We start from the raw sequence: 14,733 nt of genomic DNA on the forward strand, positions 1-14,733 counted from the left end.
ACTTAGACTTCGATTTTGTGGAAGTCCAACCACTGAACCTTCTAGACGAATTCCAAAATTTTGAGTATAGCTCATATCAAAAGTTGTTGACTAAAAATCCTTCAATGCTTAAGGTACTTGTGCACTCTCGATTGATTAACTTTACATTTTCTTCATTAGCTTGGTCACAATCTGTACGAATCAGAAGGTGTGTGATAAAAAAATAATGGTGGATTGGGGGAAGGAGGTGGCGGAAGAGGTCTGGATGAGAGGAGAGGGTGATTGAGTTGATGATGAAGAGGGAGAGGGTGATGGTCGAAGATTCGTGGAGGTGGAGGTGGCGGTGGCGGTGGTGTTAGAGATATTAAAAGAAATTAGGGTTATTTGGGATTTTAAAAAAGGGGAAAGAGATGGGTAGGTTAAAAGACATTAATGCTCTCACGTGGGCCCCATGTGACTACAATTAGCTGAAAAAATTAACTAGGTTTCAGGTAAAAGATATAACATGTTTGAATTTGTAAACATTAGGTATGATTAATGTAATTATTGAAGACAAAGGACATGATTTGCAATAACATACATACATAAAGGACGAGTTTTGTAATTTACTCTTTATCATATGTATTTTTATGATTACATACATGTTAAGAGTAGTTTACAAATGTATAATAATCAAATTGTATATATATGTGTAACAACTAATTACAAATATGTAAAAAAACCAGTTTACATATGTGTAATCATAAAATTACATACGAAAAAATGATAAGCTATTTTTAACATGTATGCAATCATAAAATATAAATGGAAAAAATGATAGAAGTGCTCTAAAAATTAAAAAAAACTAAATAAAAATGTTGTTTATTAAGAGTTCTGAAAGTTCTGCAATTATTTAGAGTTCTGAAATAAACCCAACCCTATATATATATATATATATGGGTAGGATTCATGCAAGAACCACTTTTATTGCGGGAACCGCGAGAACCAATATGAACGAGTGGCAAATTTGTAAATAACCAAAAAAATTATAAAATTCCCGCTTGCTTATACGATACGAACTTGAAAACTGAAATTAATTACGTTCCATAATACAACCTCGTGTCCGATAACTGTCATATCCAAACACAAAATCTCCCCAAGCACAAAATCTCCCCAAACACAAAATCTCCACAATTAGTTCATTATCCCAAAAAAACCTCACAAAATCAAGTCCGATTCTTACCGACGATCACAACTTCAGTCGTTCAACATCATCATTCGACCTACGATTGTCGTCAATAGTGCAATCGTCGGCCGGCACATCAACCGTCTACTCGAAATTAGGGCAAAACGGACACATTCGAATCGAAATCAAGGAAAATCGATAATAATCGGTGAGTTTTTTTTTTTACACGAAGAGGAATTAGCTGAATAACACAAGTCGTATAAAATTGTAAGTTAATACCGATTCTCAGTTGCATCGATTTGAAAATTTGCGAGTTCATACAGAATTTTGAATCCGTATATGATAATAGTCGATCCATAAATATATGATAGTGTGTTAGTTATGTGTTCGTTCAAGTAGATTGTTGTAGCAGACTGTAGTTTTGGTAAATTCATATATTGTTGTAGCAGACTGTAGTTTTGGTAGATTCATATTTGATCTGGTATGTGTTATGTAATATTTATATGTATGCACGTGTGCATATTTATGATTGCATAGATTGTATGCATATGTGCATATTTATGATTGCATTGATATATTTATGCACATGTGCATAGCGTGATATGAATAAAGTGTGAAGGAATTCGTGTTTTATTGTGTGATATAGTGGTATGCACATATGCATAGGTTGACGTACTAAGTTTATCAGAATATGTTATTAAGGCATTGTTTGGTGGATTCATATCTGATTTGGTGTGTGTTATGTAATAGTTATATGTATGCACACGTGCATATTTGCACAGATACGTTGATGCACATGTGAATAATGTAATAAAATATGTTTGTATTTTTTGTAGCATAATATAGTTTTGATTCATTTATACGTATGCACTTGTGCATAATATGCATTGTAACATAGATATATATCACGTCGTTTGCATATTGTTGATTTGTTTGCATATTATTGATTCTTGATTATATTGTTGATTCGGAAGGAATTCTTGTTTTACTGTGTGATATAGTGGTATGCATATGTGCATAGGTTGACGTAATAAGTTTATCAGAATGTGTTATTAAGGTAATGTTTGGTATTATATATGCATATGTGCATAAATTGTAATAATAAGTCAATATGCACATGTGCATATTTTGTAATAACACGTGAATAATGTATTATATTTGTATGATGTTGTGATACATAGTATGCAAACATGCATTTTATGTTAAAAATATGTTAGTAGGTTGTTGTTATGTCCCATATACATACATATACATATATGCACATGTGCATATTTTTGCAAAAATATGTTAACATGCACACATCCGTAATATGTCATGTTATGTTATTGAAACATTTAACATTATTAAGGTATTTCACATTTTTTCAACATGTCAATTGTATATCAACAATGGAAAAAAAAATCGAAAAAAAAAATTGAAGAAAGTCACGTTTGTATTAAAACCAAGAGATGAAGGATCGCCAAAGATGCCTGACGCGGATGCGGACACATACACAACAGTGGCAACGAAAGGTAATATGAATAATAAACAAAAAGGTTATATCATGTTGATCATTTATAATAATTATTTTGATTGATCGGTAACCGGATATGTTTTTATGCACATGTGCATTAGCATGTAAGAACGTATCATAACATGTGTTATTGTGTTTGCACATGTGCATATAAACGTTCTGATTTTGGTATGTCATTGAATTTGTGTTTATTAGTTAGGGTTAATGACGCAATATGCATTTATGCACATGTGCATTATCAGTTTTTTTTTTCAAATGTTATAACTCGCGCAAACGCATTAATTTTTTGAATTCAGGTATTTTAAAGGTGGAAAAGAACGCACAAAAGGACAAAAGCATACAGAAACGAAATGATGCAACTAAATGTGTTGATATAGAAAGAAGGACAAGAAAATGGAAACACGAAGAAACAACCAAAGGTTTGGATGTAACATGTAAGACAAAGAACAAAAGGAGTGTAAGATCGCGAAGACAAGTGAAAGACACCAAAGTTGATAACAATGATAGTGATGGTACGTGTTATTGAAAATAATTAATAAAAATTTGAAATGCACATGTGCATTTTTTTTTGTACATACATTATATAACATGTGAATGTTATTATGTTGATAAACAGGTTCAAGAAAGTTGTGTCACCGAAAGTTAACAAGACAGGGAGTAAAAAGGTTACGGGGGTATCTAACTGGCAATCGATACGAACACGCATATCACCACATCAACTTTTGGTGGGGTTAAACACATTCTCTAAACAACAGTTGGTCGCAATAAAAAATATGGGGTTTGGAAGTATTATGAAGCTTAATGTGACACTTCGGATTTTCCCGGGAAACCTTTTTGATGTAACTTTGCGTGTATATGTGTTATAAAATGAAAGTTGTGATTTCCTTGTGTTATGTGCCGATAATGTGTTGTATGTATGTATGATATATATATATATATGTTAGAGTAGAAGTGAGTCGAGACCGCGAACCCGACTCGAGACCACCCGGTCTCGAGTGAATAGTGAACCGATGGGCCGTTGGGCCGCTTCCTTTAGCTTCACACGAAGCCCACTCGGAAACCCATAAGGGTGCATGGCCCTTGAATGGGTTATAAAATCCCCACATAAGCCACACTTCCCTCATTTTGACACTCCAACATTCTCTCACTCACACACACTCCCTCCCTCTCACTAAAACCCTAAACCCCAAACAACCACCCTCATCCTTCTCCTCCTACTCGGAACCAGCCGGAATATCACCAAAGCTCTCGGTTCAAGCTTGAAATCACACTCGGAAGATCGCCCTTCACACCCGTGTTAAGCCGGTTAGTGTCCTTTTGGATCTTTAGTGCCTAATACATGAGGAATGGTTGATAGCTTATGATAAAGATATTTGTTTGGCTTATGGTGCACATGTTGATGTTTGATTGAATAGCTTAATAATAGATGTTGAACATGTTTTAGTTAGATAGAAATGTTTAGCCAAGATTGTGAATAATTATGTGTTTGTGTGTTCTTGTTTCAATTATGCTAGAAATAGAAGCAAGTATGATATTTAGTTGGGTGATTTAACAGGTTTCGGATGCTTTTGGTTTAATAATAATGCATAACTACTAGAATGCATGTTTCGGTATTGGTTAGGAGAGTCTAAGCATGATGAACAATTTATGATAATTGATGAACAGTTTGAAGGTTGTATGAATATTCAAAATTATGTGATTTTGATCTGTTTTAGACAAGGAATAGACAAAGAGACATGTTTGTGTAATATTACTGGATAGTACAACATTATCATGAAATCGAAATCCTATTGGTTAGTACATTGCCAGGTTCTAGAAGGATTCAGGTGCACGTAACAGTGGTTGCGAGTCGGAACCCGTGGTTGCGACTCGAGACCAGAACGTGATCCTTCGAGATCTCCCGGTTGCGACTCGCAAACAGCACACTCGAGACCAAGCATGATGAACCGAAACCAAGGTTGCGAGTCGGAATCCCTGGTTGCGACTCGAAACCGTGCATTTTCGAGTCGAAACCACCCTTGTCTCGACTGGGCTGCCTAAGTGTTATTGGGCCATGACTTGTTGGGCTATCTGTTGACTGAACTACATGTGAAGCTGTTACTGTTTGTGAAAATGTTAGGACAGGCCCAATAACCCAACTATTTGGTTGTATGCATACTTAGTGCTTCTATACGTGTTTGCTATACGTGATTACTTGTACCCCTGCTTGACCTATATTTGGTAACCATGCTAGGACGTGGTGACCAACGTGATTGACTGGGTATTTAATCTACCGAGCAACCCAAGGTGAGTTCACAACCTAAAGCATGCGTTCCCGGTGGTTTGGGAAACGGAACTACAAACAACACTATCCCCTATGAGGGATACAACTTACTTTTCTTCCCTTGTTATTGGGAACCTTTGGTTAATTACTGTTTATACGGATTGCAAATAACGGCACTAAACGAAACTCTATCACTCAAGTCCCTACTACATAATACCGATTAGTCGCCGGGGCCAGGCGAACGGGTTATTAGTTGATAGCGCTATTTAGGTTTTACCAACCTCACACCGTGCCATGGTTCGGGATCGGTCGTGAACTAATATACTCAGGCATCCGTCAATGATGATAGAACATTGGCATCGGGGCATCCTGCGGAAACGCAAACGGTTACCTAGTGTTCGCTATTGGAAAAACAGTTTAGTCGCTAACTTTTGGGGTAGCTCCCCATGGCATGTATAAACGGATAAATTAACTGGTGAAACAAGTTTTTGGTAATTAAAACTGGACAACTAGTGAACTCACTCAGCATTATTGTTGACACCTTACTGCATGCTTTGCAGGTAACCAGTGACTGAGGAGCTGCTGCTTGGGGATGTGTAGTGTTCGTCAAAACCCGTGTGCTGGGTTTTACTTATCTTGAACCATGAACTATCTCTTAAAGCTATTTGGTTTATGCTTCCGCTGTTTTGTTTAAACTTATTATCGAACTCAAACTACGATGTTGCTAACTACTTTAGATAGCAATTACTTTACTATTAACCAATGCTTAGTATAATTGGTGGCTGGATCCTGGTCAGTTACGCCCTCAAGCGGATGTTACTCCGCAGGTGGAATTTGGGGGTGTGACAGATTGGTATCAGAGCCATTGGTCGGACCCATGAGTCGTGAACTTGGTTTTAAAAAGGGGAAAATCTTTTTGAGAAAAACCAGACTATAACCCGTGACTCGTGACGACACTACACTCCAAGTGCAAGGCTCGACTTACCTGACTTCATAGCTCGGACCCATATTTACTTGCTTGTTTGTCCTATGCTTCCTGCTTTACTATACGTACTAGTTTGCCTGATTAGATAGATACGCCTCCCCTCTTCTATCTCATTCTCGCTATGTTACGACACCACACTCATACTATGTTTTCTGGTTATGAAGACAATGAGTGGACGCGGACGAGGAAACGTCAACATGACTCAGGCTCAGTTCACTAACCTGATCAACACGGTGGCTGCAGCTTTCGCAGCTCACCCAGGAGGTAAGCTTGTTGTTTTAGGATGTTTAGATCCTACCGCCACATCGTCTTTTCACCTCTAAACCTATTCGTATCGCTCCCACAATAGGTCAGCATGCGCCTGTGCAACCACGTGTCTGTACCTTCAAGACCTTCATGGATTGCAAGCCTCTTCCATTCAGTGGCACTGAGGGTGCCATAGGTCTTCTGCACTGGATCGAGAAGGTCGAAGCTGTCTTTGCTGTCTGCGAGTTTCCCCCTGCTAATTGGGTGAAGTTTGCTACTGGTACTCTTGAGGGAAGCGCACTTTCGTGGTGGAAGGCGCAAATTCAAATGCTTGGTTTGGAGACTGCTAATGCTACTGCATGGGAAGATTTCAAGGATATGATCAAGGAAGAGTACTGTCATAGGGATGACATCCACAAACTCGAGGACGAGTACTATGAACTCAAGATGGTTGGGTCAGAGATTGAGACCTACACCAAGCTGTCCAACGACTATGCTGCTCTTTGCCCAAACATGTCCCGACCCATGTATCGAAGGATCGAATTGTACATCAAAGGATTAGCCCCAGAAATTAGGAGCCATGTGACCTCGGCCAACCTCACTACCATACAGCCTGTGGTCCGTCTTGCCCACAAACTCACTAACCAGGCTGTGGAAGAGGGCAGGTTGCCCAAAAGGATCAGTGCTGCGGAAGGAACTTCCAGTGATGGCAAACGAAAGTGGGATGGAAATCAGGGCAAAGATGCTAACTCTACTCAGGCCCCAGCTCAGCATAGGAAAACTGACAACAACAAAGGCACTCAGCAACAGGGTGGCTACCGGGGAAGCTACCCTAAGTGCAACAAGTGTAACAGGCACCACAATGGGGCATGCAACAAGGGTCAGTGTCAGCGATGCCACAAGATGGGGCATGAAGCCAAGGATTGTAGAAGTCAGTTCCCAGCAAGGCAGAATCAGCAACAACCTCAACAGCAACAGCAGCAGGGAAACAACCGAGCATGTTTTAAATGCGGGGCAACAGGGCACATGCGAAAGGATTGCCCTGAACTGAATCAGAATCGCAACAACAATCAGGGAGCTGGGAACAATGAGCAAAACAACAATGTTGGAAATGGTGCAAGGGGAAGAGCTTTTGTGATTGGAGCTGGAGAAGCAAGGAACGACCCCAACGTCGTGGCGGGTAAGTTCCTACTTGATGATCGTTATGTTTCTGTGTTATTTGATTCCGGTGCCGATGCCAGTTATGTATCCCTTCGCATTAGTAAGAAACTTAAGCACCCGCCTGCATTATTAAGTTCTAAGCATATCGTCGAGATAGCCAATGGTAAGAACATCGAGGCCACGCACGTGATCCACGACTACACGCTAGAATTGTCTGGTCACACGTTTAGTATCGATCTTTTCCCTGTCAAACTTGGAAGCTTCGACGTCGTCATCGGTATGGATTGGTTATCCAAGCATCGCGCTGAGATCCTCTGTCAAGAGAAAGCGGTTCGTATCCCTCACCGTTCGGGCCAACCCCTCATCGTTCAAGGCAACAAAGGCGGAGAAGTCATAGGCATTATCTCGCTTTTAAAAGCCCAGAAGTGTTTACAAAAAGGGCACACCGCTATCCTAGCACTCGTCACCGACACCCACGAGAAGGAAAACAGGATTGAAGATTTCCCTGTAGTACGTGACTATCCCGAGGTATTTCCTGAGGAACTACCCGGACTCCCTCCCCACCGTCAGGTCGAATTCCAAATCGAGCTAGCTCCCGGAGCAGCACCCATAGCTCGTGCACCGTACCGTCTAGCCCCTGCAGAACTGAAGGAACTCTCTACGCAACTACAAGAACTATTGGATAAAGGATTTATCCGTCCTAGTTCATCACCCTGGGGAGCACCAGTACTCTTTGTCAAGAAGAAGGATGGCACATTCCGAATGTGCATCGACTATCGTGAGTTGAACAAGGTCACCATCAAGAATCGTTACCCTCTCCCGCGCATCGACGACCTATTCGATCAGTTGCAAGGATCGAGCTACTATTCTAAGATTGACCTGCGATCGGGCTATCATCAGCTGAGAGTTCGTAATGAAGACATCTCTAAGACTGCGTTCAGGACTCGTTATGGTCATTACGAGTTCCTCGTTATGCCTTTTGGGATGACTAACGCACCTGCGGTTTTCATGGATCTCATGAACCGAGTGTGCAAGCCTTACCTCGACAAATTCGTGATTGTATTTATCGACGACATCCTGATCTACTCGAAAAGTCAGGAAGAGCATGAACGACACCTACGCCTTATCCTCGAACTCTTACGCAATGAGCAATTGTACGCCAAATTCTCGAAGTGTGACTTCTGGCTCCGAGAAGTCCATTTCCTTGGGCACGTGGTCAACAAGGACGGCATTCACGTCGACCCCGCTAAGATCGACTCGATAAAGAATTGGCCTACGCCCAAGACCCCAACCGAAGTTCGCCAATTCTTGGGATTGGCAGGATACTACCGCAGATTCATCAAGGGATTCTCAAAGATTGCACAACCCCTCACGACTCTTACTCAGAAAGGCATTATTTACAAGTGGAATGAAGCTCAGGAGTCGGCCTTTCGAAGGCTAAAGGATAACCTCTGTAGCGCTCCTATTCTCTCGTTGCCTGAAGGCACTGACGACTTTGTGGTTTACTGCGATGCGTCTATCCATGGGCTCGGTTGCGTGTTAATGCAACGCGAGAAAGTTATTGCCTACGCCTCTCGACAACTTAAGACGCATGAAAGAAACTACACTACGCATGATTTGGAACTGGGAGCAGTGATCTTTGCTCTTAAGATATGGAGACATTACCTGTACGGTACCAAGTGCACTATCTACACCGATCACAGGAGTCTCGAGCATATCTTTAGGCAAAAGGAATTGAACATGCGACAACGTCGATGGGTCGAACTCTTGAATGACTACGAATGCACCATCAAGTATCATCCGGGCAAAGCCAATGTCGTGGCAGACGCCCTCAGCCGAAAGGACACTATACCAAAGCGCGTGCGAGCATTGCAACTTACCATCCAGTCTAACCTCCCTACCCAGATCCGAAATGCCCAAGTTGAAGCATTGAAACCGGAAAACATCAGGGCTGAGTCTCTGCGAGGATCGAGACAGCGATTAGAACAAAAAGAAGATGGCGCTTACTATGTAACAGGGCGCATATGGGTTCCACTCTATGGAGATTTACGTGAACTCGTGATGGACGAAGCCCACAAGTCCCGCTACTCAGTACATCCTGGTTCGGACAAGATGTACCACGACTTGAGGACTACATACTGGTGGCTTGGCATGAAGGCCCACATAGCAACATATGCCAGCAAATGTTTGACTTGCGCCAGGGTCAAGACAGAGTATCAGAAACCAGCAGGCCTACTCCAACAACCAGAAATCCCGAAATGGAAATGGGAGCAAATTTCCATGGATTTTGTTACAGGGCTACCTAGATCTCAACGCGGAAATGACACTATTTGGGTAATAGTAGATCGATTGACCAAGTCCGCGCACTTTTTGGCTATTAAGGAAACAGACAAGTTTTCTACCTTGGCGGAGATTTACTTAAAGGAAGTAGTTTCGAGGCACGGGGTGCCAACCTCAATTATTTCCGACCGAGACGCTCGTTTCACTTCGGAATTGTGGCAAGCTATGCACAAATCCTTTGGCTCACGTTTGGACATGAGCACCGCTTATCACCCGCAAACGGATGGACAGTCCGAACGCACCATCCAAACCCTAGAAGACATGCTTAGAGCATGTGTGATCGATTTTGGCAAGAATTGGGAGAAGCATCTACCGCTAGTAGAGTTCTCCTACAACAACAGCTACCACACTAGTATTCAGGCAGCACCTTTTGAGGCATTGTACGGTCGTAAATGCCGGTCACCTCTTTGCTGGGCAGAAATCGGTGATAGTCAAATCACGGGCCCAGAGATGGTGGTAGATACAACGGAAAAGATTGCCTAGATCAGACAACGCATGGCGGCAGCTCGTGACCGTCAGAAGAGTTACGCTGATAAGCGTAGGAAACCACTAGAATTCCAGGTCGGTGACCGGGTTCTACTTAAAGTCTCACCCTGGAAGGGTGTGGTTCGCTTTGGTAAACGGGGCAAGCTTAATCCGCTATATATCGGACCATTCGAAATTACCGAGAAAATCGGTAAGGTTGCTTATAGATTGAACCTGCCTGAAGAACTGAGTGCGGTACACAACGTTTTTCACGTATCTAATCTGAAGAAGTGTCTATCAGATGAAACGCTCGTAATTCCCTTCAAGGAACTAACTATTGATGAACAGCTACACTTTACTGAGGAACCGATTGAGATCACGGATCGAGAGATCAAAATCCTCAAACGTAGCCAGATACCTCTTGTACGAGTCCGTTGGAACTCGCGACGTGGCCCAGAGTTTACCTGGGAGCGGGAAGACCAGATGAAGCACAAGTATCCCCAGTTGTTCCCAAACGAAAACACCAGCACTGGAGCTACAACTGAATTTTGGGACGAAATTCCAAACTAACGGGGGGATGATGTGACACCCCGTTGAAACGCTCTCACTTACACTAGCTTGACAGTGACTGCCTTAACTTTCGGGACGAAAGTTCTTAAAACTTGGGGATAATGTGACACTTCGGATTTTCCCGGGAAACCTTTTTGATGTAACTTTGCGTGTATATGTGTTATAAAATGAAAGTTGTGATTTCCTTGTGTTATGTGCCGATAATGTGTTGTATGTATGTATGATATATATATATATATGTTAGAGTAGAAGTGAGTCGAGACCGCGAACCCGACTCGAGACCACCCGGTCTCGAGTGAATAGTGAACCGATGGGCCGTTGGGCCGCTTCGTTTAGCTTCACACGAAGCCCACTCGGAAACCCATAAGGGTGCATGACCCTTGAATGGGTTATAAAATCCCCACATAAGCCACACTTCCCTCATTTTGACACTCCAACATTCTCTCACTCACACACACTCCCTCCCTCTCACTAAAACCCTAAACCCCAAACAACCACCCTCATCCTTCTCCTCCTACTCGGAACCAGCCGGAATATCACCAAAGCTCTCGGTTCAAGCTTGAAATCACACTCGGAAGATCGCCCTTCACACCCGTGTTAAGCCGGTTAGTGTCCTTTTGGATCTTTAGTGCCTAATACATGAGGAATGGTTGATAGCTTATGATAAAGATATTTGTTTGGCTTATGGTGCACATGTTGATGTTTGATTGAATAGCTTAATAATAGATGTTGAACATGTTTTAGTTAGATAGAAATGTTTAGCCAAGATTGTGAATAATTATGTGTTTGTGTGTTCTTGTTTCAATTATGCTAGAAATAGAAGCAAGTATGATATTTAGTTGGGTGATTTAACAGGTTTCGGATGCTTTTGGTTTAATAATAATGCATAACTACTAGAATGCATGTTTCGGTATTGGTTAGGAGAGTCTAAGCATGATGAACAATTTATGATAATTGATGAACAGTTTGAAGGTTGTATGAATATTCAAAATTATGTGATTTTGATCTGTTTTAGACAAGGAATAGACAAAGAGACATGTTTGTGTAATATTACTGGATAGTACAACATTATCATGAAATCGAAATCCTATTGGTTAGTACATTGCCAGGTTCTAGAAGGATTCAGGTGCACGTAACAGTGGTTGCGAGTCGGAACCCGTGGTTGCGACTCGAGACCAGAACGTGATCCTTCGAGATCTCCCGGTTGCGACTCGCAAACAGCACACTCGAGACCAAGCATGATGAACCGAAACCAAGGTTGCGAGTCGGAATCCCTGGTTGCGACTCGAAACCGTGCATTTTCGAGTCGAAACCACCCTTGTCTCGACTGGGCTGCCTAAGTGTTATTGGGCCATGACTTGTTGGGCTATCTGTTGACTGAACTACATGTGAAGCTGTTACTGTTTGTGAAAATGTTAGGACAGGCCCAATAACCCAACTATTTGGTTGTATGCATACTTAGTGCTTCTATACGTGTTTGCTATACGTGATTACTTGTACCCCTGCTTGACCTATATTTGGTAACCATGCTAGGACGTGGTGACCAACGTGATTGACCGGGTATTTAATCTACCGAGCAACCCAAGGTGAGTTCACAACCTAAAGCATGCGTTCCCGGTGGTTTGGGAAACGGAACTACAAACAACACTATCCCCTATGAGGGATACAACTTACTTTTCTTCCCTTGTTATTGGGAACCTTTGGTTAATTACTGTTTATACGGATTGCAAATAACGGCACTAAACGAAACTCTATCACTCAAGTCCCTACTACATAATACCGATTAGTCGCCGGGGCCAGGCGAACGGGTTATTAGTTGATAGCGCTATTTAGGTTTTACCAACCTCACACCGTGCCATGGTTCGGGATCGGTCGTGAACTAATGTACACAGGCATCCGTCAATGATGATAGAACATTGGCATCGGGGCATCCTGCGGAAACGCAAACGGTTACCTAGTGTTCGGCATTGGAAAAACAGTTTAGTCGCTAACTTTTGGGGTAGCTCCCCATGGAATGTATAAACGGATAAATTAACTGGTGAAACAAGTTTTTGGTAATTAAAACTGGACAACTAGTGAACTCACTCAGCATTATTGTTGACACCTTACTGCATGCTTTGCAGGTAACCAGTGACTGAGGAGCTGCTGCTTGGGGATGTGTAGTGTTCGTCAAAACCCGTGTGCTGGGTTTTACTTATCTTGAACCATGAACTATCTCTTAAAACTATTTGGTTTATGCTTCCGCTGTTTTGTTTAAACTTACTATCGAACTCCAACTACGATGTTGCTAACTACTTTAGATAGCAATTACTTTACTATTAACCAATGCTTAGTATAATTGGTGGCTGGATCCTGGTCAGTCACGCCCTCAAGCGGATGTTACTCCGCAGGTGGAATTTGGGGGTGTGACACTTAAAACTGACAGCTTGCCAGCGAAAATGTCACATTTTGTGGTAGACAAATTTAGCGGGAAAGATATGGCAATCAAGTTGAATGTTGGTAACATTGAAGTTAACGAGACTGTTATTAGCGAGTTGTTGGGATTGAGAAACAGCGGAGCCGTTATAGAGTATAAAAAGAAGGTGAAAAAGAAGGATAAAGAGAATGAGGAGCAGAAAGAACATAAGGATGAACGAAAGGGGAAAAATAAGGATAAAACAGTGGGTCTGATATAGAATCTGATGTGAAAGAAGATGAAGAAGAAGAAGAAGAAGAAGATGAGGGAAATGGGATATTAGCTTAGTGGAAACATTTATACAAAGGGCGTACATTAACACCGAGTAGAATTGTCGTAGATTAAGAGATAACCCAACGGAGGATGGCATAATGTTTAAATATGATTTTTTGACATTGTTCATGAATACGATGGTGGAAATAAATAAAGATGGTAGATGCAAAACTGATTTTCTGAAATGCTTAGGCGAAGATGTGGCGGTTGAAGATGTGAACTGGTGCAAGTATATTTGTGATAGTATTAAGATGAGCAAAGATGGATGGCAACGGGATAGCACATCAAAATATTTTATTGGTGCTCTTACAATATTGGTGGTAAGTTAAGTGTTATGTTTGAAATAAGATATATAATTAATTTGTATTTTTTGTATAAATTATTTTGTTTTTAGTTTGTATATATATATATAGGGAGGGGCTCATGCGAGAACTCCATTTATTGTGAGAACCGCGAGAACCAATGTGAACACAACCTAAAATAGCTAAAAAAAACCTAAGAAAAACCTAAAAAAACCTAAACCCCACCCCCCCCCACCAAAAACCTAACCCCCCTCCCCCCCCCCCCCAAGCTAAATGCTAAAAACTAAAACGCCCAAAAAACCTAAAAAAAACCTAACCCCCCTCCCCCCCCCCACAAAAAAAAACCTAAACCCCCCTCCCCCAACCCCCCCCCCCAAAAAAAAAACCTAAACCCCCCCCCCCCCAAGCTAAAATGCTAAAAACTAAACCCCCAAAAAACCTAAAAAAATCTAAAAAAATCTAAAAAAAATCTAAATATTTTTTTTAATATTTTTTATGCTCAAATCGCTACTTTTAGTGGCCAAAAAATTTTTTTTTTATTTTTTTTTTTGGCTTCATAAAGTAGCCATTTTTATATAAAAAATATTAAAAAAAAATAATTTTTTTTTGCTTCGAAAAGTAGCGATTTTTATATAAAAATATTAAAAAAAAATTGTGTGATTTTTAGCTATTTTTAGGCATTTTTGGTTGTGTTCACATTGGTTCTCGCGGTTCTCGCAGTAAGAGGTGGTTCTCGCATGATCTTCTCCCTATATATATTTTTCACATATGGTAATAATGCACATGTGCAGATGTTATATGTGGATAGAACATTGTGTGGGGACATCAATACGGTCCGAACATCGAGTCCATTATCATTCTGGACTAAAGAAATGCTGAGTAGAAGGCAGACATGGGAAATAAAGAATGGTGGTTTTGGAAAAGGGGCGTTACGTGAAGGATATGTCGACACTCTAGTTGACGTGGAGCATGAAACGAAAGAGGATAGAATGAAGAAAGTGGAGCAAATGGTAGAT

This window comes from Helianthus annuus, chromosome 9 (genome assembly GCF_002127325.2).
Source record: "Helianthus annuus cultivar XRQ/B chromosome 9, HanXRQr2.0-SUNRISE, whole genome shotgun sequence".
Lineage (NCBI taxonomy): Eukaryota > Viridiplantae > Streptophyta > Magnoliopsida > Asterales > Asteraceae > Helianthus > Helianthus annuus.